Source organism: Camelus bactrianus, chromosome 3 (genome assembly GCF_048773025.1).
Source record: "Camelus bactrianus isolate YW-2024 breed Bactrian camel chromosome 3, ASM4877302v1, whole genome shotgun sequence".
NCBI classification, from domain to species: Eukaryota; Metazoa; Chordata; class Mammalia; order Artiodactyla; family Camelidae; genus Camelus; species Camelus bactrianus.
The window spans coordinates 46,939,049-46,966,372 of NC_133541.1; the positions used below are offsets into that span (position 1 = coordinate 46,939,049).

General features: G+C 40.6%; 1 long non-coding RNA gene and 1 pseudogene across 1 annotated transcript in view; both read left to right on the forward strand.

Moving 5' to 3' along the window:
- Nucleotides 1–27,324, forward strand: part of LOC141576316 (uncharacterized) — a 546,933-nt gene that overhangs the window by 266,808 nt on the left and 252,801 nt on the right. Inside the window, exon 5 of the long non-coding RNA XR_012504669.1 lies at nt 3,723–3,793. This is a non-coding gene — a long non-coding RNA (uncharacterized LOC141576316). The remainder of the gene's footprint in view (nt 1–3,722; nt 3,794–27,324) is intronic.
- On the forward strand, nt 18,589–25,937 carry LOC141577243 (B-cell CLL/lymphoma 9 protein pseudogene; annotated as a pseudogene).

The following is a 27,324-nucleotide window of genomic DNA, read 5'->3' on the forward strand; positions in this document are numbered from 1 at the left end:
TTTTTTCCTTGCCTCCCCCAGGAGGCATTTGGTAATGTCTAGAGACCTTGTGATGCTCACCCCTGGAGGGTTGCTATTGGTATCCAATGGGTAGAAGTTAGGAATACTGCTAAAAATCATGCACAGAACAGCCCACCATAGTAAAGAGTTATCCAGCCCAGCATGTTAACACTGCTGAGGTTGAGAAACCATGCTGTAAGCCATGAGCATACCTTATCTTGACCGCGGTTCATGGTCTGGAGTTCCGTTGTGCTGTCCTCCACTTCTGCTGTCTTAGAAGAGATGGTCCTATCCATCCCTACCCACCTCCTTAAGCCCTTCCTCCTTCTTGCAGGGCCGCACTCCATCATACATCCATCTCTCTCTCTTAAAGCCTTCATTATTGCTCCTATAATTCCTCATTCCACCTTTGTCTATAAATATGGACCACATTTTTCTAATTTCATAAGCATCCCCAAAATAGATATTAAATGGTTAGTGACTCAAAAACTCTTTGTCTAAACACTTTGAAATACACTCTTTTTTACTGCAACATTTCTTGTATGTGTTGAAATGTCTTCTTCTCTTTGTCCTTCCCCACTCCCATTTTTTGTTGGTTCCTTCTAATTCTAACCCTTCTGAGTCTTAGCTCAGACTTTAGGCTTCACTGGACATTCAGTATCATTGACCGCACACTTTTCCATAAAGCTTTCTTCTTCCCTGCCTGCTATGTGTGCATTCACCTACCTCCAAAGCTGCTCTGTTGTCTCGCTTTAATAATCATTAACCAGTGATACCCTGCTAAAATTCAGAAGTTTTTTTTAATTGAATTTTTTGCCACGTGCTGTTGATAACACAGCTCCCAGCATCTGATGTGTAAATAGTGAAATGGCAACAGGTTTGGGGTAGCATTAGAAATCTCTTTCAATAAAATCTTTATAAATCTTAAACTGCTGTCCCTGCCTTTAAACCTCACTCTCTACAACGAAATGGAAAGGTAAACATTTATGGTGGTCACCCCTCCGTCTTTGTCAGCCACATTCCTTCTTCCCAGATGATTGGCACATCTAACACTGCACCTTAGAGGTTTCATCCAGTAGCATGGCTTCAGTTGTTACTTTTATACTGAACCCCTTATCTACATACTCAATTACATTTTCTGTTAGAATCATAGAATGCTCCTATTATTTTTCTCTGAACTTCTTGAAATTATTTGCCTAACTAAACATTAAGTGTGATCTTTGAATTTTGCTGGCCTTTGCAGCAAGAGAGGCCAGAATGGTCTGCCCATTTGCTTGGTTCCTGCTGAGGTCTGACTGGTCCTGTCCAGTTCTTTAGAGTATTCTCCCTACATTCAAGGTCCTGTCCACTTGCTGCCATCTTGAATTTTCTGCCCACAGAGGCATCTATCATGCCTTCCTGAACCTTTGCCATTCTGCAGGTTCTCTCAGAACCTCAGCATCTCCTTCTGGACCACACGAGGACTTCTTGGCTCCTTGACATCCCATGCAAAGTGTGGTGGGCTGAAGTGCTCTTGCATCATCTTTACTCCTTGCTGCCTTCTCCCACACCATCACTTCTGCATTACATTTGTGTTAGCATCAAACTGGGGTTGCTCCAGGGGGCACTTTACTGTGACTAGGAAGGTAGGCCAGTACCTCCCAATGTCACTCATCTCATGTTTCTAAAGTTTCTTTCCCTCTGTCTCCCTATCACCCACCCCCTTTCCCCAGTGGGGATGATAAAATCCAGGCATGGGGTTCCACTGCTGATTTCACTCTCTCCTTTTCCCCACTGTTCCTCAGATCAGAACAAGTGAGCGCCAGGGCTTTTCTTTTTTTGTGACTGTGCCTAGCCTGGCACAGAATAAGTGCAATAACTTCCACACTCATCTTGAAGATTAGTCCAGGCTCCTACCCTTGGTGACTGACTCCTCTCCTCTCAAGACCTGTAACATGAGTCTGTAGTTCTTAATGATGATGCATATTTTTTATTGTTAATTATACTATTGTGTCCACCTCCATAACTTGGTTGCAAGACATTTCAGGGTGCTTGACCCTATATGTGGTAGAATAGATATTTGGTCTTTGTTCCCAGTTCCTGGCTCAGAACTTCTAAAACTTTTGGAATTTCTAAGTGATAAAGATGATGAGAGTATCGTTTGTCCTAAGGAGCTGACTCTTAGTGGGCCGCTAGAGAGTTTCAGGATGGGAGCTGGTTGCCAAAAAGACCAAGCTTTTAATTTTCAGTTGAAGTTTGAAAGTTTTAGCCTCACTCTTCAATCTACAGGGAGGAGAAAGGAGAGCTGGTGATTGAGCTAATCACCAGTAGCCAATAATTTAATCAATGAGGTAAGGGAACCTCATTAAAAACCCATAAATGATAAGATTCAGGGAGCTTCCAGTTGGTGAACACATTAATGTGCTGAAGGTTAGCACATCTGGAGAGGGCATAGAAGCCCTTCATCCCTACCCCAATGCCTTGCCCTACAAATCTCCATTTTCCTGTTCCTGAGTTGTACCCTTTATAGTAAGCCAGTAAATGTAAGTTATGTATTCCTGAGTTCTGTAAGCTGTTCTAGCAAATTATCAAACATGAGGAAAGGGGTCATGGGAGATCCCAACTCAGAGTCTTTCAGACAGAAGAATGGAAGTCCTGGGACTTACGGCAGGCATCTGGGGTTGGGGTGGGGTATCTTGTGAGTCTGAGCCCTTAACCTGTGAGGGCTGTGCTAACTCTGGGTAGTGAATGTCAGAAGTGAATTGAATTTTTGGACACACAGTTGGTGTCTGGATATAGAATTGGTTGCTCTGAGGGGAAACACACACACACACACACACAACCCCTTGTTTAGTGTTAGAAGTGTTGTGAATAAAAACAACTCACTGTCATATATGTCTTTGCATTCCCAAGCCCTGCATTTCACTAATTTTGATAGACCTTCTACTAGTGTCAGAGAAAAAGCTTTGAAATCCCTAGGGGCAAGTTAGGGGACGACTTTATGGTCATTTTGAGTTGAAACTCAAGAAAAGTGTCAGAGACTACCAGTCACACTTGCTTCTCACTTGGAATTGTCTCATCCTCTGTTAATGAAGACTGTTGCATGTTATTCTGGTTCAGGTGCTTAACTGTATCAAGTTCCTCAACAAATGGAAGTCATGGAGCCTCAGGTAACAGTATTCTCAGGTTCATTTGGCTTATGTCGTAACCATGAGTGAGATGGTGGACCTCCATTTTGGGAGTGCAGTACCCTGTGAATGTGGAGTAGGAGGAGGGAAAATGGGGAGTTAGAAGGTATCCTAATAAAGTATAAGTAGTGATCCCAAACTATAATTTTGACTGAAACTCTATCAGATATAGTAAATACAATGAAACATGTTGTTTGAAGATTGCTATTGCCTTATGACAATTTTATTTGCCTTGCTTATGATAAAACTCTTTTTGAAAAAGCTGTTGGTTGCTGATGTATTCAGGAAAATTTCCTCTCAGAGTGCTCTGCAGTGAAGACACAATACCCATCTGATGTGTGTCTATCGAACTAGCAGTAAACTGGATATCACTTGAGATCTCTTCCCATGGGAATCACATGAGCCACAGACTATTTCCCTTTGCCATCCACCTAACATTCAGATATTTTCCCCTGGATTATCCAAAGAGTAAAATGTGGCGGTAAACAGTCCTGTCTGTTTACTGAGACAGAAAACTGATATACTCTTTTTCCTTTTCCTTCTTCTGCCACCCAGCTCTGTGTTCCTGTGAGGTCTCTCCAGCAAACTCACCAGTAATGCCATGTATGGAAGGAAGAGAGATAAAGGTAACTGGATTTGGCATAAGTAATTGCATTTCACTTTCTCCTCTGGGTCTTTCTCTATCTGTTGGATCCAAATGGAATATAAACTCTTTGAATTCATTAGAAACTCCACATGGTCGCCATCTGTTGCAGATACAGCAATCAGCTCATTCAGCATCATTCCAGTCCCTTGTAGCATGCTTTGCATCAGTGGTGCTGTGGTCTCCAGAACAGGTGGCTTCAGCATCACCTAAGAACATATTAGAAATTCAAATCCTCAGGCCCCACTCCAGACCTGTTGAATCAGAAATTCTGGAAGTGGGCCTTAACAATCTGTGTTTTGATAAACCCTCTGGGTGACTCAGATACACACTACAATTTGAGAAGCACTGCAGTACATCTGCTGAAAGTATCATCTGCGTCAGCCTTAGCATCACCTGAGAGCTTATTAAAAATGTAGACTCTTGGGCTCCAGCTCAAATCAGCTGAATCAGAGTGTGCATTTTTACAGTATACCCAGGTGATTCGTGTGTACAGTGAAGTTTGACAAGCCATGTCTTGTGTCTCTGGTTCAGTGCTGGCTGCACATTGGAATTGCCTATGATGTTTTATATTTTTTAAAAAATGAAGCCCCAAAGATTTAAATTGACTTGTTATGAACTGTAGCCTGGGTATTTGGATTCTGAAAGCTTCCCAGGTAGTTCTAATAGGCAGCAAAGTTTGAGAACCACCTCCTTATGTCATGCTGGTAACTGGGAAACAAAATACATATTTTCTACCTATCTTATGTTTCAAGTGACTTAACTTCCTCCAGGTAAATGTATCTGAGCACAATTTGGGAGGCACACGTGAAGCAGAGTCTGACTGTTGTTCCACAGTCATGATTTTCCTGTAGAAGCAGTTCAGTCATCCCAGTGTTCATCTCTAGTTGCCCAGACATCAGAAGGCAGGGTATACATTTTGCTGGGCTGGACCTCAGCAGAGGTGCAGTGGAACTAGAGTCTGCAGTTGGAACAGAAGCTCCCTGATTTCCTGGGTACCTGGTGATGATGGAAAACAGTGTCCGTGGTGAGCAGGTTCTGCCATGTTGTTCTATAAGTCGCCTATGCAGAAATCAGCCTAGAGCCCTTCTACCCATTTTGTAAGCATTTAGTTCCTCTTAAGTCCTTTTCCACTTAAAACATCTAAAGTGGTTTTGTTATCTGAATTCTGACTGATCCATTTGTGTAAGATATAAATTCATGTCCCTGTCAATCATTGATTGTTCATAAAGTGACTGAATTGTGCCATGTTTTGTTAATATGAGCCTCTTTCTTTCCATTTAAAAATTGGAGTTTTGTCACCAGAAACAAAAATTAGTCATAGGAAAACCACTACGCAATCCAAACTCTTTAAGACCAGCTCTTTTCCTAATGTTATCCCCAACCCTCCCACCAGGGCACATCCTTCCTAGGTTTGAGTGTTCAAGTCATCTTTGTGATGATTACAGAATCTTGTGCACTGACACTTGTCCCATCCAAATCTTCACTGCCTGGCTAAGAAATATAAAATGATTTTTTTTCACTTATTTCAGGAGTCCAAACCAAGCATGAGTTTGAGCCTATAAATTCATGTATCTGCTTTACATCTACCTAAAAAAAGACAACTAAATTTAGTAAGAAATAATTTTATTTTCAAGTGATGTTTGTGATGACTATAGACTTTGACATTAGGCAGCTCTGATTTTTCAAGAGTGTTTTCTGCACAGAAAGGGTGAAAGTGGCTTTTGTTATCAGAAATGGATAGTCTAGCCAGGAAACGAATAGGAAGATAGAAAGCAGAAAAGGAGGAGGATGAGGAGGAGACTGGGGAAGAGGAAATTCCCAGCACGACCAAAGCAGCCACAGATTCCCTGCACACGTGAGGGGAAACTTGCCTGTAGGCCCCCACCCTGCATTTTAAATATAATTTTTAATTTTCCGTGTATTCTTGGATATCCTCTTCCATGTTGGTAGTTGGAAGTTATTAAAGCAGTCCCCAGAAGCTGTTTAGATGGAATCTCCCACATAGTGATGACTGGCCGCTCTGTATAGAATTTTCACGCCATGACTGCTATTCTGAAGAAGCAGAGCAGCCACAATCGGTGGTCCATCCCAAGTGTTTTTTGTAGATAGTCTCACTGCCTTTCCCAAACTGGGCTCCAGTAAAGGTAGGAGGGTAGGTAGTTGAAGAGAATTTCTTACTTGGGATCTCCCAAGGAAGGAGGCTCCCTTTCTAATCACCTTTGATCTTCCTCTGAAAATCATCTTAAAAGAGTAGCTCCACTATACATCAGCTTCACTCCCAGAGGGTGCTGGGGTTTGTGCAGTTAGACTTGTGCTCACAGGAAGGTAAGAAGAAAGACCTGGCAACCTGAATTGGACTTCCTGAAGCCAGGCTGTCAGATATAGAAGCATTAAAGATGATCTTCATCTGCAGTGAGTTGGAGCTAAATCTCACATGGAGGTTGACACGTGCTTAGAGACCCAAGCTTTACTTACACTCTTCTTATATTGTGTGGGTGTTTACCATATTGAATTTGTCGTTGGTTTTATGCATTTTTCTTTCACTGGTTGTGGAGGTTTGTGGCTTGCCTTTTAACTTTGCAAAACTTTGGTACAAAGGAAATTTTAGAATGCCAAAACATTTTCCAAATAATTTCAGAATGAACTGGGCCCCCAACTAATTTGATTTGGAGGAAATAAAGAACAAAGGCTTGTTAACAGACAGCTTTAAAATATAATTACTCACACGTGGAAACATGTTTAAGTGTGGGGTCTCAACGAAGGGATATCATGCAATACTTTAATGCTCTAACTGTTGCCCATTTAAAAAAAAATCTCTTGTGCCATATGCAGGTGTGATTACACAGCCAACTGCCAATTCTTACTGGCTCAAGGATCCTTTTAAAAATGTCCAGATGGATATGAATGTCAGATTTGGCTGTTAAATTATAGAGCCCAATATATCCCTTTTAAGTCCTAAGGCACTGAAGCAGAATAGTGATGTCTCCTCCTACCCCTAAATAGATTTCAAAGAAGCAGTTTGATTTTTAAGTTGGGAATTATATCTCTGTTCATTTATTTTGAATCTCAGGATAAACTTTATTCTGACTTTTATCACTGTTTTTCAGTCCAAGTATCTTACGAACAATGTCAGAAAAATGTTTTTGGTTGATAAGCAAAAAATGAGTCAGAAATTGGCTTTTCAGGTGATGGGTGTCTTTAAATGAATGAATGGGGAAGAGGAAATAAAACAGTGACATCATAGTTTCCCTGGGTGGCTCCCCAGAGCCTGTTCTCATGCCAGGGACGTGGTTTAGAGGAGGAGGACATTAAAACAGAACAGAGAGACAGGAGGGCATCGCCCTGGTTCTTGATGGTACGAATCCTAAAGATGCACATCTGCCGCCCTCAAGAGAACAAGGCTCACTGGCAGTTTGCCCTCAGCACTGCTGTGGGAAACACCATAAATGTCACTGTTACTATTTCCTCTTGCCCAGATTTCAAGAGTGCAGTGGTCATCAGGAACCTCTAGACAATTGATCACCTTTTTAAATAATCTGTGTGGCTGATAGAACATGGGGCTGCCTCATCTAATGTGCTCTGCAGGGCCTCCTTCTTATAGACAGGAGCATCTGCCACACATCCCTGGACCATTACCCAGGGCAGGCCTCTCAACAAGGTAGCTGAAGTGGGACCCTGGCCCGTGATAGATCCCAGAGCATACCCAGTTGCATCAGCCATGGGGAGGGGGTAGGAGAAAGGAAATGGTGTTTTATCTAGTGCCTGGCTCAGTCATGGTATAAGGTGACCACGTGATCATATTTGTAGTGATGACTTGGAGGTGAGCTGTCACGTGGTCCAAGACTCCTGTTGACACTCAGCTAGGTGACAGCCAAACCTCACTCTTGTGCTTTTCACATTAGGAAAAAAGCTCAGAAAGAGCATTTTAGGTGAGATGTAGCAGGAAAAGTGGAAAGAAAATCTGGAAGTCTTGGGACTTCACATAACTTTTAAAATACTTTTAAGTGTAAACAGTGACAGTAGAGAGAGGAAGCAGGTAATGGGTAATGCATTGAAGCAGTGACCTCACATGCTCTGGCCTGAAGGTGAATTCCCTGCAGGCAAATTCTATCTGAACAACCTACCCTGTCTGCTTCTTCCTTACATAGGTACCTCTTAAAGATTCACTCAGATTACATACTTTATTACACTTGAGCATCACAAAAATGAATAGATATGACTAATAGACATCTCAGGCATAACCTGCCTCATATTGAACTTGTAAAGCCTGTACTCTGTCTCACTGATGGCAAATCCAGCCTTCCCATTACTTAGGTTGAAAACCTCCATGTCATCCTGATTCTTCACTTTCTCTTACAATCTACGTCCAATTCTTCCAAAAGAATCCTGAAAAATATTACCTTCAAAATACTTTTCATCACTTCCTGGATCTGAGCTCACACCTCTCCCTATATTACAGCAGTAGCCTCCCTACTGACAGCCATGGAACTCTAGAGTTTATCCTCAGCCTAAGGAGCCTTTCAAACATAAATCGAATCAAGTTCTCTATGCCACACCCTCCAATGGCTTCCCATTATCACTCAGAGGAAAAGCCAAAGTCCTCATCAGGGCCGACAGAGCTCTCATGACCTGGCCCCTAACCTCTTCCTTTACAAGTCTGAACTTGTTCTTTCAGCACTTAGGGCACCCTACTACCTTAGTGCCTTGCACTGCTGTTCCTCTGCCTGGAATGCTCTTCCCATGGAGCCCACTCCCTCGCTTTCTCACATTGTCTTTTCTTAAACATTGCCTTAGCAGTGAAGCCTGCCCTGACCTTCCTATTTGTTCTGATAACCGAGCCTGAAGCTCTCAGTTCCTCTTAACATCTTACTTGCTCTACTTCTTTCCTTCTGAATACTTCCTACTTTGGATCACCTTGTACCATTTATTCATTTATTATGTTCACTGTTCAACACCCTACTAGGCTGTAAGCATCATGAAGGTAGAGACTTTCCTCTTTGGTTCACTAATGTACCCTAAGTGCCTGGAACAGTGTTAGTACATAGGTGCTCAATAAGCATTTGTTGAATGAATCACCTCCACCCTAATGTTGTCAGATTATACTTTCTTATCCCTGGCATGTTTATATGGTGTTTGCACATTTATGTGGCATCATTTAAGCCACACAAATCGTATGTGGAAGGAATTATTATTATCCCAATTTAAAGAATGAGAAACAAAGTCAACAGAAGTAAAAAACAAACAAACAAACAAAAAACCTAATTTAACACAAGTAGGAAATAGTTGAGCCAGAACCGAAAACTGTGTCTCTCCTACTGCAGTGCCCAACTCCTTCACCCTCACTCTACCTCTCAGATCTCATGCATATAAACCTTCTAGGTAGTTGTGACCCCTTCTGTCGTCGTTCTCTCTCTTCTTCCCTCCCCTCTGACTCCAGAGACTCCAGTGTCCTTTCCCACTGCTCACATCTGCCTCTCTGTATTTGCTCTGTGTTTAAGTCTTAGGAACTTAAAATCCAAATTTTCTGACTCCTGATTGAGTGCTCTTTTTGTAGCACCAGGCTTAACTTGACTACATGAATACAAACTGATGATGTTTGATTTCTCTTGTCATTATACAATGAAATGCATGCAGCAAAATCTCTGCAAAGACTATGAGACTTTGCCTGTGTTTTCAAAACAGGTATGATTCAGTTCCAAGCAGAATTATTTTAACTGAAACTCAATTTGTTTTTCTTGGGGTACTATCATACAAAGCACTGGGAACAACAAATCCATAATCAAGCTGTGTTGGGTAAGAAATAAGTTCATGCTGGATCTAGGGTATGGATATGTTTACTTTCTTTTGGATCTCTTTATCCATGTGTACTTTTACTTCTTAGTAATGTCCGAAAGTTGGATCAGATGCCAGAAACCTAGAGATTGCAACTAAGGATTTGAGGCATATTTTCAATCTCACTGGCTGATAAATAAATGATTACTATGAGTATCAGGGTCTCCACCATTATGATGCAAGAGTGCATTGGAAGGACAAATCCATGAACACTAGAGGGGTCAGGTTGTGGTCATTTCTCTACAGGTTGTCCATATTGGTGCCCATGTATGGCAATTCCAAGTGTAATTTACCTACATAAAATTCCCCCAAATGCTGGAACAGTACTTGACAGAACTTACCTAAATCTTATCCCCACCTTCTGGTTCTTTCCTTGCCCTGGTCTTTTTCCTTCTTGCTAAAACTTTTTACTTAAATGATAATGCATTCTTGCATTTTTCTTCTTTCTACTTTAAAAACTGCTTTAAAAATGACCTATAAGAATAAGATCAGGAGGACATCAAGGATTCTGCTCTCACCATTCTGTTCAACATGGTACTGGAGGTTCTAGACAGTACAGCAAAACTAAAAATAAATGAATAAATGAATTAAAAAGGCATCTAGATTGAAAAGGAATAAGTAAAACCATTATCATTCATAGAAAACATGACCAACCATGTAGAAAATCTGATATAATCCACAAAAAAAAGCTACTAGAACTAACAAATAAGCTTAGAATTCTAGGCTGAAGGATACAAGATCCATAAAAACATTCTACTGTATTTCTATATATTAGCAAGGGACAATCAGAAACAAATAAATAAACTAGCATCAAAAAATGAAATATTTAGGAATAAATCTGACAGAAGATAAGAAAGATCTATATACTGAAAATTATAATACTTTTTATAATAGAGAAATTAAAGAACACCTAAGTAAATGAAGAGATAAATTATATTCATGAGTAAGCTACTCAGTATTGTGTTCTTTCCAAATTGATCTATAGATTTAATGCAATCCTAATCAAAACCTTAACAGTTAGCAAGTTAATTCTAAAATTCATATATAAATGCAAAGGATATAATATAGCCAAAACAACTTTGACAAAAAGAATAAAGTTGGAAGACTAACCCAATCTAATTTTAAAATTTTTATAAAGCTACAATGATCAAGGTCCTGCGGTATTGATATAAAGGTTGACAAATAGACCGCTGGACCAGAACAGAGAGCATGGAAGTAGACCCACATATATATGGACAACTGATTTTTGACAAAGTGTAATAGCAATTTACTGTAAAAAGAATATCCTTTTAAACAATTGGCTATTTATACACAAAACAAAAAAATTTATATCTACATCTCACACTGTATGCAAACATAAACTCAAAATGGATTGTGAGACCTTAATCTATAAGACTTCTGTAAGAAAACATAAGTAAAAACCTTTGTAACTTTGGGATAGTCAAAGATTTCTTTAGCTTTGACACCAAAACACAATCCATAAAAGAATAAGTTTGAAGTTAGATTTCATAAAACGAGAAAATTGTGCCCTTAGAAGATACTGTTAAAAGAATTGAAAGCCACAGAATGGAAGAAAATATGTGCCAATCTATATCTGATAAAGGACTTAAAAGCACAATCTTTAAATAAATCACAAAACTCAATACTAAGAAGACAAAGAACCCACCTAAACAATAGGCAAAAGATATGGCCAGACCCTTGGCCAAAGAAGATATACAGAAGACAAACACATGAAAAGATATTCAGCGTCATTTGTCATTGGGAAATGTAAATTAAAAATAAAGGCCATACCACTACACATCTATTAGAATGACTGAAATTAAAAAGACAAACCATACCAAATGCTGGCAAGGATGTGGAGCAACTGGAATCCCTATGTACTATTGGTGGGAATGTAAAATGGTACAACTACTCTGGAAAAATTTTATAGTGTCTTTAAAATTAAAACAAACATCTGGATTTTTCAATGTAATCCCTATCAAATTATCATTGATATTTTTCACAGAGCTGGGATAAAAAATATTAAAATTTATATGGAAACACAAAAGATCCCAAGCAGCCAAAACAATCTTGAGAAAGAATGGAGCTGGGGAAATCATGCTCTCTAACTTCAGGCTATACTACAAAGCTACAGTATAGTACTGGCACAGAGGCAGACACACAGATCAATGGAACAGAATAGAAAGTCCAGAAATAAACCCACACACTAATGGTCAGTTAATCTATGACAGAGGAGGCACAAATATATAATGGAGAAACGACAGTCTCTTCAGCAGGTGGTACTGGGAAAACTGGACAGCTACCTGTAAAAGACTGAAATTAGAACATTCTCTAACACCAGATACAAAAATAAAGTCAAAATGGATTAAAGACCTAAATGTAAGACCTGATACTATAAAACTCCTAGAGGAAAACATAGGCAGAACCCTCTTTGACATAAATCACAGCAACAATTTTTTTGAACCAGCTCCTTGAGTTATGGAAATAAAAGTAAAAATAAAGAAATGGTATCTAATTAAACTTAAAAGTTTTGTACAGCTAAGGATACCATCAACAAAATGAAAAGACAGCCTACAGAATGGGAGAAAATGTTTGCAAATGATGCAACTGACAAGGGACTAATTTCCAAAATATACAAACAGCTCATACAGCTTAATATCAAAAAGCAAGCCACCCAATCGAAAAATGGACAAAAGACCTAAATAGACATCTCTCCAAAAAAAAAAAAAAATCCAGATAGCCAACAAGCACATGAAAATATGTTCAATATCACTAATTGTTAGAGAAATTCAAATCAAAACTACAGTGAGATATCACCTCACACCAGTCAGAATGGCCATCATTAAAAAGTCTACTAACGATAAATGCTGGAGAGGCTATGGAGAAAAGGGAATCCTCCTATACTGCTAGTGGGAATGTAAATTGGCACAGTGACTATGGAGGACAGTATGGAGGTTCCTTAAAACTAGAAATTGACTTATGATCCAGCAGTCCCCCTCCCGGGCTCATACTCAGACATTAACATAATTGAAAAAGACACATGCACTCCAGTGTTCATAGCAGCACTATTTACAATAAATAGTCAAGACATGGAAACAACCCAAATGTCCATTGACAGATAACTGGATAAAGAAGCTATGGTATGTATGTATGTGTATGTATATTTGTGTGTGTGTGTGCATGTGTGTGTGTATACAGATAGATAGATGTAATGGAATACTATTCAGCCATAAAAAGAATAAAATAATGTCATAAAAAAAGTCCTCTATTTTCATTCTGCCTCTGCAGACCTTCCAGAAGATGGCTAAAATGCCATGTCTTTTTGTAACACTAAAGGAATTTAACAGAGTCATGGCATTTTCCTTGAGGATTCACAGGAAGAACCTAAATGAACCAGATCCTTCTCACCACTGGGCATACCAAAGACAAATCCTAGGTTTTCCTTTACTTATCCTCCACAAAACTGCTAGACTCTGCCTAGGAAAGACTGATAGATGCTGCCTTTCCTGCACTTGCTGCCCCTGTTGTGAACTGAACCAGCCTACCACCCTGCTCTGATCTCCATTTTTAATGCCTCATACTTTTATGTCACCAGTGGGTGAGGTGGTGTGAGCAGGTAAAAGTCAGCATTTCTTCCGGAGGAAATTTCTTCCACTAGGTACCTACAAAACATCTCTTCAGGTCTCGCTGCCTCAGCTAACTGAGTGGTTAAAAAGTTAAGGAAAAGAGATTTTGAAAGAGAAACTGATGTTTAAAATAATAGCCATGCTAAAAATGAAGAGTAGATTAGACTTTTCTTTTAAGCGTGTTTCCCTAACCCTCCCTATCTAGGCTGAGAAGAAGCTAGCAAGTTCATACAGTTGGTACCATGTCACACTAAGGTAACATATCAAATAGTTTAGGATTTTTTTTTTTTTTAGTGTGAAAGCTATACAATAAAACTTACTAGCAATTTTGCATGTGAAATTCTACTGGTTTTTTAAATTGGCCTGTTTCATAATTTTTGCTCTAGAGTTAAATTAGATGTTGAAGGAAAAAGATAACTTATAGTACACTGGTATTCTTTACATAGTTTAAGGAGTCCAACAGTTATGTCTCATAATGTGTCTTAAAACTAATAGCACAGTTTTTCATGTCTCTTCTTTCTGAGCTTGTAATGTGCCACACATACTTTGTTGAAAGCTGGGGACTTACTCTTTGATTTCTGATTTGGAGAAATGAAAAGAACATGGGCTTAAAGTAAGATTAGACACATGTTTGTATCTTGGCCCTGCCAGGAGTTAGCTAAGTGATACTGAGATGTTATTGAACTTCCTTGAACCTCATTTTCTTCATAGGTATCATGTAGATCAGGACTTGGCAAACATTTTCTGTGAGGGGCCAAATAATAAATATTTTAGGTTTTGCAGGGAAAATGGTCTCTGTTGTAAATACTCAATTCTGCAATTATAGTGGAAAAACAGTCATAGATAAAAAACAAATGGTAGTGGCTGGGTTCCAATACAACTTTATTTACAGAAAAAAGCATTTGGCTCGATTTGGCCTATGGGCTATAGTGTGCTGACCCCTGATACAAATAATGATACCTTCCTGCCAGGATTGTCATAAGGGCTACATACTGTATGTCAGGTAGTAACTGAGCAGGACCCTGTTGTCATCGGTGACCATATGGTATTTGTAAGTGCTTTATTGTGTAACAGTTTGTTTATTATTTTATTATTTTTTAAATTGTGTAATGGTTTACATGGCTTTTCTTGTATTCTTGCTGACCAAGGTTAGGGTGGGGGTGGTGGCTTGGGTGGTCTACCCAACCCCCTCAGGGTGCTGTGTGCAGGGATCATGCACAGTGTCTTCTCTTTGCTCCTGACACAGTGCCCTCCTTTTGCTCCTGACAACTCAGAAATGGCAGTTGGGTGTTTTGTGAACTCACCCTACCTGCCCATGTCTGCAGTTATTTTTAGCCTCTTACAGCTTCTTAGTATTCTGTTGTACAATGTGCAGGTCCCAGCCTGCAGCAAGGTCCCAAGCCTCAGCCTGCCTAAAATACTACAGACATTTAAAGTGTGCAAATTCTTCTCTAGAGCACCTTTTCACAGACCCCTTTCCTAAGCACCTTTTGTTGTAGGCACAAGAATATTAGAAGAGTCCCAAAGCCAGAGGTGAACTTCATACCCAACAGAGGGAAGGGGATCACTGCATCTGCAAAACCAATTTGTTACCCTGGATGCAATCTCTGTGGAAACCAGCGCTGCCCCTTGAACTCTTGAACTTTTACTATAAAACCCCCTACCTTTTCTCCTCAGTGGGTTCACAGTCTTGAAGGCATTAGCCCACTGTGGCTCCTTTGCCTCACAAAGAAGTAAAGCTGCCTTTTCTATTTCATCCAAAACTCTGTCCTCTAGTCCCAGTTCAGTAAGTGGGCTACAGAGGTAGAGTCTGAGCAACAAAGTGATTAGAATAGTGCCTGGGCTAAAGTCAGGACTGTGCCCCAGTGAGTTCTCTTATCATGTGTGTGCCTCTGGGATCCTCTTTGCTGCCACTTGTGGCCCAAGGTAGGATGCACTTAGGTACAGGATGTGTTTGTCACCAGGGCATCAGACTGTTCTGGAGAGAGTTTCTCTTTGCATTTTTTAATTACTTGTGAAGGTACTTTGACAGCTCTGAGCACAGTATGATTGCCAGTTGTTATTTCTTTTATTCTTGGTGTCAGGGACAGAGAGGGAAAAGCATTCTCAAAGAAAGTGACCCCTTGACCCACAGCAACCTCTTTTAATAAATCTTCTGTAGAAGCTTTGAGAAAAAGCAGAACTGATTGGGCAGTGTCTTTTCCCCCTTCTGGATAAGTTTTCTAAATATGTGATAAAGAAGATCAAGGTACATGTAAGATTTTGGTTTGAGAAAAATGTGGCATGGGTGGACAGTTTCTGTTTAGACTTCATCCCAACATGGCAAGGTGAAGGGATGTATTGAAAAGTATCTGTTGCTTTGAATTGATACCAGGGAATAAAGGCTACTCTATCATAGCTTAGAGAACAACCTTAAAAATAGTATCTGTTGGGAGTTGAGTCTTCTTTATTTTTTAGAAAGTAATATATTTCTATTCTAGAAAATTTGGAAAATATAGAAAAGTATATAGGCAAAAAAGAGCAAAACAAAACAAAAAAAAACCAACTAACCTTTAATCTCCCTTTCTAATGTTGACATTAGGTCTTTTATCCCTTCTCATCTTTTACATCTTTTTAGTTTATAAGATCATAATCATACCCTATATTCATTCACAAGGTCACATTTGTAAGTTGCTCTGTTCACATTAATAGCATGAAGTGAACACATTCCCATGTCTTTAAAAACCTTTCATGACATTATTTTTAATGGCTGCAGAGGATTCCAAACATAGAGTTAATACACTTGGTTGAAGGTTGATCTTTCAAGAACACCATTAGGAATTTCCACTCCCCCTTAGCACCTTTGTCAGAATTGGAAAGAGAAAGAAGAGAGAGATTACAATTCAAATCAGTTTGTCTCCTTTTTAAAGTGGTGAAAGGTTTGGTTCAAGAGAATCGTAAGACAACAGGATTGTCCTTTCCACATGGGTTAGAGCTGAAGTGAGGCAACTGAGCAGGAGTCTGATGTGGCAACAGGCTATCAGGATTCCCACATTGGCAGCCAACCTGTTCTGGCAGGGGCATTGCCTCAGCCGCAAGGCTGCATGGTGACAGTTCAGGAGCTGACAGCATGTGCTCATATTGCAGAGTCACCACATGCATGCCCTGTCTTGACTAATTGGGTTGTTTCATTTTAGACATTCTCCTGTCACAGAACATTCCGTGCTTGTACAAGCGATAATGAGTTACCCCGGGGACAACCTCTTCAGAACTAATAAATCTGTAACTCTTAGAGTACTGAATGTATCCACCCTTCTCTAAAGTTACAAAGCAATGCATTAATAATATTTAATGTTAAAAGATTTGTGTCAGGATGGAGTCTGAAACATTGTATGTTAGCAATTAACCCTTTTGTTTGAGGCCTTAATGAATGAGATTAGAATTGGATTTAAGGATTTCTTAAATGGCAAAGTCTAGTGACCTTAATTACTCTAATCTTACCTGACCTAGATGAATAAAATGCATTTTCAGCATGTAAAATGGCAAGCATTGTTACCTTATAATGTGTAAGCTACTGGTCTGATCTCTAATGTTAAAAACAAATAAAATTGGAAATAATGAAACACACACTAACTTATGCATAAATCCCCAAAAACAATTAAGGGTATCTCAAGTCCGGGCCATATAACATCATCCAACAATCCTTTCTTAATTTTTAAATAAAAATTTCTTTCTTGCCTCCTGATTATAAAAGTTTTACCTACCTGTTGTGAAAACAACAGATGATTAAAAAAAAAAATAACTTAGAAAGTAAAAGCCACCCATGATCTGGCCACTCAGATATAACCATGTTCACATTTTGGTTTCTATTCTCCCCGGGGAATTTTCTTCTATGCATATGTACATAGGGATATTTATTTCCTCATATGTGGGAATGGGATTATATTGTACTTACTGTTCCAGATTTCACTGCTAGTTGAGTAGGAAAACAGATAATACAAAAATAGCCATCATGGTAGGTTCTATAGGATTTGACACACATAGACTTCCTGGTTCCCTGGCCAGGAGGTGCCTGGGTGGCCTGAAAGTCTGCTGTTTGTCATCTTTAGTCCTGGTGGAAAGTTCATCCAACTCCCCCTCACTGAGGCCTTTTCCTACCTTCAGCCTTTGAAGATCAGTGATTCTCAAACTACCTGGGGGTGGGGGGGAGATGCAGTTGCTTTTTCATTTTAAGTATTCTTTTTTTGTGGTAAAATACACATAACATAAAATTTACCATTTTGCCATTTGTAAGCATACATTCAGGGGCAGTAAGTACATTCATGTTGTTGTGAAACCGTCACCAGTATCCGTCTCCAGGACGTTTTTCATTTTCCCTTACTGAAGCTCTATGTACACTAACAGTAACTCCTCATTCCCCTCTCCCCCTAGCCTTGCAACCAGAAACTGCTACTTTTTGACTCGGTCAATTTGACTATTCCAGGTACCTCATATAAGTGGAATCATACAGTATTTATACTTTTGTGTCTGGCTTATTTCACTTACAATGACTTCAAGTTTCATTCATGTTGCAGAATATGTCAGAAATTCCTTCCTCAGGGCTGAATAATATGTATGGATATTCCATGTTTAAAAAGTCTGTTCATCCTATGAATACTTGAATTGCTTTCACCTTCTGGCTATTGTGAAGAAGACTTCTGTGAATATGGTATACACCTCTCTGTTTGAGTCTCTCCTTTCAATTCTTTTGAGTGTATATCCAGAAGTAAAGTGGCAGAACATGTGGTACTTCTATTTTTAATTTTTTGAGGAACTGCCATACTGTTTTCTGCATAGTGATGGATAAGAGTTCCAATTTCTCCCTCACCGAGACTTGTTATTTTCAGGAGCTTATTGTTGTTGTTTGTGATAACAGTCATTCTGATGGGTATGACATGGTGTCTTATTGTGGTTTTGATTTGCATTTCCCTAGTGGTTAGTGATTTTGAGTATCTTTCCACGTGTTTATTGGTCATTTGTAAGTCTTCTTTGGTGAAATGTCTTTTCAAGTTGGTTGCTTGTTTTTTTTAATTGAGTTTTTGGTCATTCTTTGTTTTGTTTTATTGTTTAACTTCTCTTCCATTGGAGATTGATACTTTTATAAGATACAGTAAGATTACTACTACTGAATTATTGGATATCAAGGTGAAGGATGTTAAGACAAAGTCCTAGGACATCTCTTTTTTGCCATAATGAAGTAAAGGGATCGATTCACCCTGCCCTCTTAAACAATTAGGAAACCAGAATAATATATGAAACAGTGATTTTTCAGATGTTGAACAAAAGTCCCATTAGGAGTATGGTTCCTTCGGAGAAGGGAAACAAACCAGGTGAGTCCTTCGAGTGCCTCAGCTTACTGCTTGGAAGCAACCTGAAAGCACACCTTAAGGGGATTGAACTGAGCCCTTGTAACATACCTGCCTGCCAGAACAAAGTCCAGAGCTATGTACAGGAACACAGCAAAATTCAGTACCCGATAGTGAAAATTCACACTATCCACAATCCAATAAAAAAAAATTACCTGGGATGCAAAAAACAAAAACAAAAAACAGGATATATGATCCTTAAAGAAAAAAATCAACTATTAGAAGATGAATTACCATAAAAGTGAAACAGAAAAAAAATGACATAAAAATATAAGACCTGTTTTTAAAAAATTATTAGATTTAATGGCCATAAAATAAATTATTCTATAAAATTGCTATAAAAGTTTCTAAATGCTTGCTTCCAGGTTTTGTACTTATTTTTCCATGAAATCATCGGTAACAATTCACAGAACATTACCTGGTCTATGGATCACAGATGTGATGTAGCCCCGATTAGACCAATTTTATTTTAACCCCAAGAAGAATGGCTTGAATATGATTACAGTAAGAAAAATCACATTTGAATGTATGGCCATACAAGAGAAGAGCCTGTGTCCCAAAGGCTCTAGGGATTCTGGTCTGAGTGACTCCAGCCTCTCAGCACCATGCCAGACCCAGAAGGAATGCCTGAGCTGAAGACTCAAGTCCTCAGAGCAAGGTATGGCAGGAAATTTATGAGAGGCTTAATTATCACAGTCATTTTAGATAAACAGAGACACAAGGTTTTAAGTACAACCCTTCTGAGCCTAATGATTTCCTCTGTGATCATGGACTTCAGAAGAAACTACTAAACCATTCTGGAAATAAGTCCTTGGTTCACAAGATGCTGAGAACTAATTATTTAATGCATTGAATTGCGTGCATGTTGTTAACTGCAAAGTATGAAGACATGATTAGAAGAGGCACCATGGAGCTCTTTACCAGCTACCTCTCGGAGGCAAATGTCCATGGACATATTGTTCCAGAAGAGAATGGAACATTGTCTTCCAGAAAGCTACTAATTAAAAGCTGCTAATTAACAGCAGCTTTCCCTACAGTCCTGAAGATTGCTGCTCAGCCTATGCAGGTTCAAAACTGTTTTGTGTGATGAAGCTGGGAGGAGAAAGGGGAAAAAAAAGACCAAATAAATATGTATAAATTGGGGATATGCAAATGTCACTGATGACATTGGATTTGTTACTTACATTTTGGAATTCATTGCAACCCATCTATCAATGTCTTTTTCTGTTCTTTTTCTTTCTTATCTATGAAAAGAATATGATGATAACAGTACCTACCTTATAAGATTCAAATGGGTTAATATATGTAAACATATTGGCACATGCTAAGTGCTCAGTAAATGTTAACTGTCTATATCTATATCTAGACATCTCTAGATGTTTACTTATTTCTTCATTTAAATCCACACAAGCAATGTATAGTGTGTGAGAGATCAATTTAAAAATTACACAACTGGGCTTTTTAAATTGAAAGCTCTAGTATAATTTTACAGAATGTAGCACTGTTGATTTCAAGTTAGACATTTTCATTATTTTTTGTGGCAAAAGCACACCCCCCTGAAAGCAAGGAGTTGAGTCATTAGGTGTGGGCAGTGGAAGCAATCTGCAAGGGCAGGTAGCCTGCCATGTGTTTCATTATCTACAAAGTTCATCATCTCTTTTGGTTTCCCTACAGAATTATTAGTGCCCATTTCCTATGACTAAGTCTCTTGGTCTGTTGGTGAGAAAAACAATTATATGGCAGAGCACTGAGTGATGGCTGCCTTGGCTGGGTGTTGCCACTCACACTCAGAGTGCTCAGAAGCATGACAGAGGTGACATGTTAACTAGGCTCAGCTAAAATGAAAGATGGCCAATGGTTGTTTCATTTTATAGTTTCAAGTCTACATCCCTTAGCTTACTGCACAAAATAGAATCTCGTGGCGAGGACACTTTGCCAAAACAGTGAAGAGGTGCTCCTAATTGAGCATTCATATCTGAAATTCTTGATGAGTGCCTTGCCTGGGTACAGACATCAGTAGCAAGTCTGCAGAGCTACACCCTTCTGTTGCCAATGGGAGACTGCTCTGTGGATTGCTGAGTTTCTTTATGGATTTCACTCGGTGCTCTCTAGATAAATATGGAAATTTCTTTTAAGATGACCAGTGGCCACTAGGGATGAATGCTCTAATTACTTTTGGTGACAGTAAATAAAATTACTTTGAAATGGATCAGAGGTCTTGTCTATAGAGAAAGGACTCTCTTAGTTATCCTTATACTTGGCTAAATTGGTCTTCTGAAATGAGAATGTATATCCCTGAGAGACCTGAGTATTCATACTGAACTCTTTTCATTTAAAAATAATCATTTAAGGGGCAGAGGTGAGCTCTAATGCTAAACTAGAAGTAGCAAAAATGAGATAGTAAGGAACTTATTTTTATTTTTCTGCTTCCTAACTTTCCTCCCTGACATTCTCTAAATTTCTATTATTGGTCACTTTTTTGTTGTTTCTATGTCCTTTCTTGACACCCTCAGCCAATCTCTTGGTTTCAAATATCACCATTGCTTTGTGAAAAACAACTGGATCTCTCTTTACAGGTTGGGACTTTTTGTTACATAAGATAATAAATTTTAGATTAGATGACAGTCATCTAAGCCATCTTTTTTTTTTTTTAACTTGCATCTGGAAGCATCTTGATTCTTTTTCCTCTAAACAATAATAGGAGGATGAATCTTTCTATAGCCAAGTCATGATCATGTCACTCCCATCTTCAGAAATCTTGAGCAGTTCTCCCCTCCCTACCAAAAAAGTCCAAATTTATAATATAGCATTGAAAACTTCCCTAAAATTTGCCCCAACTTACCTTTCTAAGCTTATTTCGTATATGCTTTTGTTACATGGTCCCTTCCAGTGGTTAAAACACTTCAAGAGATGCAGTGGGGAGACAGAAGAGGCAAGGGTGCCAACTCAGTGCCAGGATGTGCTCTGGACCAAAGCCTGTTCCCCCTATCCTGCTCCCGTCCTGCCTCCAGGGACTGAATGTGTCAGCCCAGTTTTCACCTAGAAATTCATTTCTGTTTAGGAGGCAGAGATTAGTTTTGGAAAGTTCTTCAGTATCCCAATGTAGATTAAAGAGCAAACTGAACTTCCTGAAAGATGCAGATTGCCTTTGAGGGCATGGCTCCCAGACCCTGAGCCCTGGGATCAACACTGCCCTGCAGTAATCCTTGTGTATTGTGTGCCCTCCACACGCAAGGTTCTCCTCTAGCAGCGGGAAGCCCACTCAGAAAATGCTGAAGCTGCAAGACCCACTTCCAGAACACAGAAAAACAGAGAGGAACAAGGCATACAGGTGCCCAGCAAGCAGCAGACCACTGTCCCTGCCTCAGCAACTGTTTCTGTTGCAGTCCAAGAACTCAGAGAGCCTGTCCCTGTCTGTGACTTCAGATTCAGGCATTCAACCAGTGCATTCCAGTAACCCCAAAGGGAGAAACTCCATCACAAAAGAGAGTCAGAGCCCAAGTCAAAGCAGATGATGGCTTTCCCTTACAGTGATGTCCCCATCTTGGAATCCCCTGGTTTTCACATTCTCCAGGCAGAGTGAACAAGGGGGCTGGCCGGTCAATCCCAGTCCTGGCCTTGTGACTCCAACAGTGGGAGCCAAGAAAGCTACAAGTACTCCGTGGGCCAGGTGGGAACAAGGACCTGAAGAATGGGGCTGGAAGTGATGCCAAGGGAGCAAAGTATTTCCACCCACTCCCTTGATCAGGGAGCTCTCAGGACTAAAGAATATAATTCTGCTGATCACATAAAGTCTCAGGATTTCCAGTGCACAACGCCCTTGTGAACAAATTTCATGACCCACAGGTCTTCGAGACCTTTCCATAGCCAGACTATTGTCCAAAACAAACTCTTGCTCAGAAGATATTAACCAAAATGGTGCTTATGTTATCAAGCTGCAGAAGCTGCACTGAAGATCAAGTTGAAACTGCATCCAGAACATCCCTAGCAGCAAGAGAGTGAGAAAGAAGGCCCCTCTGAACCCACAGATATCTGCCTTTGGAATGATCTGAAACCTCTCTCAGTTTCAGGCAAGCAGAGCCAGAATTCTTCCCTGAATACCAGACTGCAGCCAACAGTGCATTCTGGCACCAGCACCCACACCTGCTGCTCACATGTGTCCCCTGGCCTGGGGTAGAAAACAGATTCCTTCTTCAGGAAGCCCTGCCAGCTCTACTCCACTTTCCCTGCATGGTACAGGGCCAAATTTGATGTTCCCAAACCAAGCAGTTACCTCTGTCTCCCACAGGGGCAATGGCTCTGGCAGATCCCTATGCCCTCCTCCCATCTCCTGCACTGGTGTCCTGTGGAGAGCCCCCCACCCTGGGGGAGGACCCAGATGGACTGCCTTATGAGCAGCTGGAACATCAGGAACACTCCTTACAAACTCAAATCCATCATATGCTTTCCCCTGATGAGAAAGCATCCATAGCAGCACAAAGAATGCAGAATGCTGGGGTATTAGATGGACCTGCAAAGAAACCAGAAGGGTTGACACAGACCTTAGTGGCTCAGTAATGAAGCCTAGGGAAGGGACTTGTGTCCTGGACAGATGTGGAGTCTCCACTTGTCCATCCAGGTTAGAGATGTGCCTTTTTCTCTAGATGAAGTGATCTCACCTTCCATGTACTCCTAGTCTGGGCCCCTAAGATCCAACCACCCAGATAATAGGACTCCTGAGCAGATAGTTTGACTGAAATTACAGCAGGAGTTTTTAATAAATAGAAGAAGAAGAATCAGGAACAGGCTGCTCTACCACAGTGCTCCCTCCAAGATACAGAGGTTTATCAGCATGAACCTTGGAATTTGTCCCAGGGCCTCTCTCTCTGTACCAGATGACCCCTAGTGAAGGCTGGGCACCTGGCCAAGCAGAACCTTATTCTGAGAGTATGACTACAGCACGTTCTCTGCTCCTAGGGGCATAGCCCTTAACCCCAACATGCCAGGGGTCTTATATGTATGCCTTTCTGGATCGGCAGGAGTGATAAGCTCTGAAATGCAAGGGCAAAGGTCCCCAACCCTGCATCCAGACCAGGGCTTCCTGGAGTCAGTCGGCCAGATAGTGTGTCAAAAATCCCAAATGATTGAAATTTCTCTCCTTGCAAGAGGGTCTTCAGTGGTTTAACTGAGGGAAGTGCTTTCACAATCTCCAATGGCTGTCTGCAGAGATGTTTCAACAGCAGCTTGAAGACAAATTTCGAGGTCATCTCCCTGGAATAAGCATAACAGGCATCAGACCCAGAATAGAGATGACTTGGATGATCCCAGGCTCTTAGTGAACTGTCCCATTTTCCCTCTGAGTTCTAACAGGATAACTTTCCAAAAACAAAGTTTTTGGAGCCCTGGTTGGGGATTTGAGTTTGGGATGGTCCTTCATGTCATGAAGGGAAACATCAATTTAAATGTCAACATGGATCCAACTCTCAGATGATACCTCAAAAGAGGAGAGGGTCAGTGTGCTCTGGGGAGATGATGGATTACACTCAGGTGGCTCCAGGATGCTGCCTGCTGAGCAGAAGGTGATTCCCCTGCCACCTGGTGACCATCCTCAGCAGGAGTATGGCAGGAAGCGTCAGTGGTTTGCAGAATCTCAGAGAGACAATCAGACCCACCAACAGAACTAATGGTCAACTCTGTCATAGCCACAGCTACTACTCAACCCTTCCAGAAACCTGATTAGCCTCAACACAGTTCCTCCAGTTTGACATGGCCCAGGGCAGAAGGCCTTGAATACATCTGTGGCAGGTAGCCCTGTGCTTTCTCCTGGTATGAACCCTCTGAAACCTCCCACCATGTACGACCAGTCATCAATGCTGGTCTTGCTGATCAGAAACCTCAAGTGCCTCCAGGTTCTGTTGTACATGGTGGGCCTGACCGCAAGCCCAGACACTGCTGCTTTCATTCAATAGTCCTATCTTAGGATTTGCTGCTGCTCTGCTGGATAATCTGCTTCTGTGAATATCCAGGTGTCTTCTCTCTGGTGCAGCTTGCCTCCAGAGGTACTCCTTCCCCACACCTGCTTTCCATTGTGATGTCTTGAACATCTAAGTTTGCCATGTCCAGTTCTGCCTGACTGTCCTGTCATACCATCAAGATGGCAGTAGGCTCAGATAACAGTGCCCCTCCAGCTCTTCTACTCTACTTCTCATCAATGAGTAACATGCCAGGAATGGGCATTAACACAGAAAATCCTTTAACTTCAGGTTCCAGTGCCAGCCGTCAACCTAATGGGAATGACCAAGCCACTCCTCACTCCAACCGGATGCCCTCCCTGAATACCACGGGGACCAATGTACTTCCCCATGGTGTTGTTTCAATAGGGCCTGATTCGATGTCACACAGTCCTCTGATGGGTCATGGGTCCCAGGAGCCTCAAATGGTATCTCAAATACAGTTACATTTTTCTCAGGAGTTCCCTCCAGTATGAATCTCCCCCACAGCAAGAATCATTTTCTTCATACCTCAAAATTCAGTGGCTACAGCACTTTGCAAGTTTGGAGACCTGAGGGCTCCTGACTGTCTCACTGTGCTGGGGAGTAGTATGCCTTCCATTCTTTCTGACTCAGATCTGCAGGAGGTCAGACCTGAGTTGAATCTGTCCTCTGTACTCCACCTGAGAAGCCCAGCCAGACACTGAAATGGTTCCTGTGAGGGGAAACAGCCCTGGGGTCCAAGATCTGTGTTTCTGCATAAGGGATGATGGACCAGCAAACCAGCCCCTAGAAGGTACTAGCATTGCCTAGCATGGGAGGTCCGAGGTCAGTGGAAACAATGCATCCTTCCGGATACAGGTCTATCCATTCCAAGCCTCAGCTCAATGAGATATCCCTGGCCTCTCTCAAGCAAGTTGTGTTTCCTTCCCTTACGCCCCAACCCCTGCTCATGCTCTGTGTCCCTCTCCTCTTTTCCCTTGGGCACTGTGGTACATGGCATTATTTTGAGGAGATAGATCTAGCAACGCCTCCGTATCCCTGCTAAGCATCCTCCTGGTTTGGGAAGGGAGCATGAGGTCTGTCCCCTGGGACTCTGTGGCTTTTTTTCTCCCTTGTACCTTTTATTTCACCAGTATGCCCTTCTTTCCCCCAACTCTTATTTTTCTGTTTTCTTTCTATTTGAATTTCCAGGTGAATTTTATTAATGTGGGAGTGGAACAGATGCTAAAAATTATCCTGGATTTTTTTTTTTTTAATTTTGTGGTTACTTCCCTTTATTCCTCCTCCCCCACACAAACATTCTATGTAACTTCCATTATATGCAGTACAAAACCACTTGTTTGGGCTGTGATGTCAGAAAAATAAAACAAACTGTTTCATATAAAATTAAAAAGAATAAGGCTTAATTCAAAAATGACTTCTCTGAGACTCTCCCTGATCTTCCAGGGAAAAACAAATGCCATTTTCCTTGGAACTTGCTACTGACATCTAATACTTTTCATCCATCCTTTTTGTGTAACATTTTTTTAAAAAAATGTTTTATCTTTCCTATTAGTTGAAACTATATGAGAAGTGGGTCTGACTCTGATTCAAATTTGGATGCTCCACAATGTTTTGCATATAGATGTTCATTGAATGTTAGGCAGATGCATATTTTTTTTTCTCTAACCACTTTATATTATTTCTAAATGGGGAATAATGGAAGGAGCAATTAAAATAGGCCTCACAAGTTGAAACACGACACTCAATTTATGAAATTAGGGGGAAAAAAAGGAATCAGAGGAGGTTATAACCTGAGCTATAAATAGCTTCAAAGAAACTAAGCAACAGATGACAGAGGGGTCTGTATGCGCTTACAAGATCCTGAGGGTAAAAAACTAGAGTTTCTGTAAAGTAAGGGAAAGTTTATAGAGTTTGCTTCTTAGCAGTGCAGTCAGACAGTGTCAGAACTTACTGTGTGTCTTAGTCCGTGGAGGCTGCTATAACAAAAGACTCCAATAGACTGGGTGGCTTCAACAGCAAACATTTCTTTCTCACAGTTCTGAAGGCTGGAAGTCCAAAATCAAGTCTCCAGCATCTTCAGTGTCTGGTTGGAGTCCACTTCCTCATTCATAGGTGGTGCTTTTTGCTGTGGCTTCACATGGTAGTAGGGACTATGGAGCTCTCTGGGGTTTGTTTTATAAGGGCACTAATCCCATTCGGGAGCACTCTATCCTCATGACCAAATCACCTCCCAAAGGCCCCACCTCCTAGAACCATCACACTGGGGATTAGATTTTTTTAACATACAAATTTTAGGGGGAAACAAACGTTCAGTCTCTAATGCTATGGTTCAGCACAGACTCAGAAAGCACCCCCCACATCAGATCAAGTGAAAAGTTGTGCTGAGGACAGCCCTACACCGCCAGAGGTGCCTCTTGAAGCTGTGGAAACTGGGGATTTTAATAAAATTCTTCCTAATAGTGTCCCTTGAGACAAATTGGAGGTTAAAATTTTATCAGATCCAGTGCTATTATAAAATAACTCTTGTGGCTCCCCCAAATTAGTAAGTTATTCAAAGCAGCTTATTTCAGCCAGCCCCTGCTTAGTTAAATGAGAGCTAAGAAATAGAGTACATATGGAAAACAGAAAAACACCCTTGGGTCTCTGCACGGCAGAAAATATTCAGAGTCCATGCCCACATCTTAATTTTTTGCA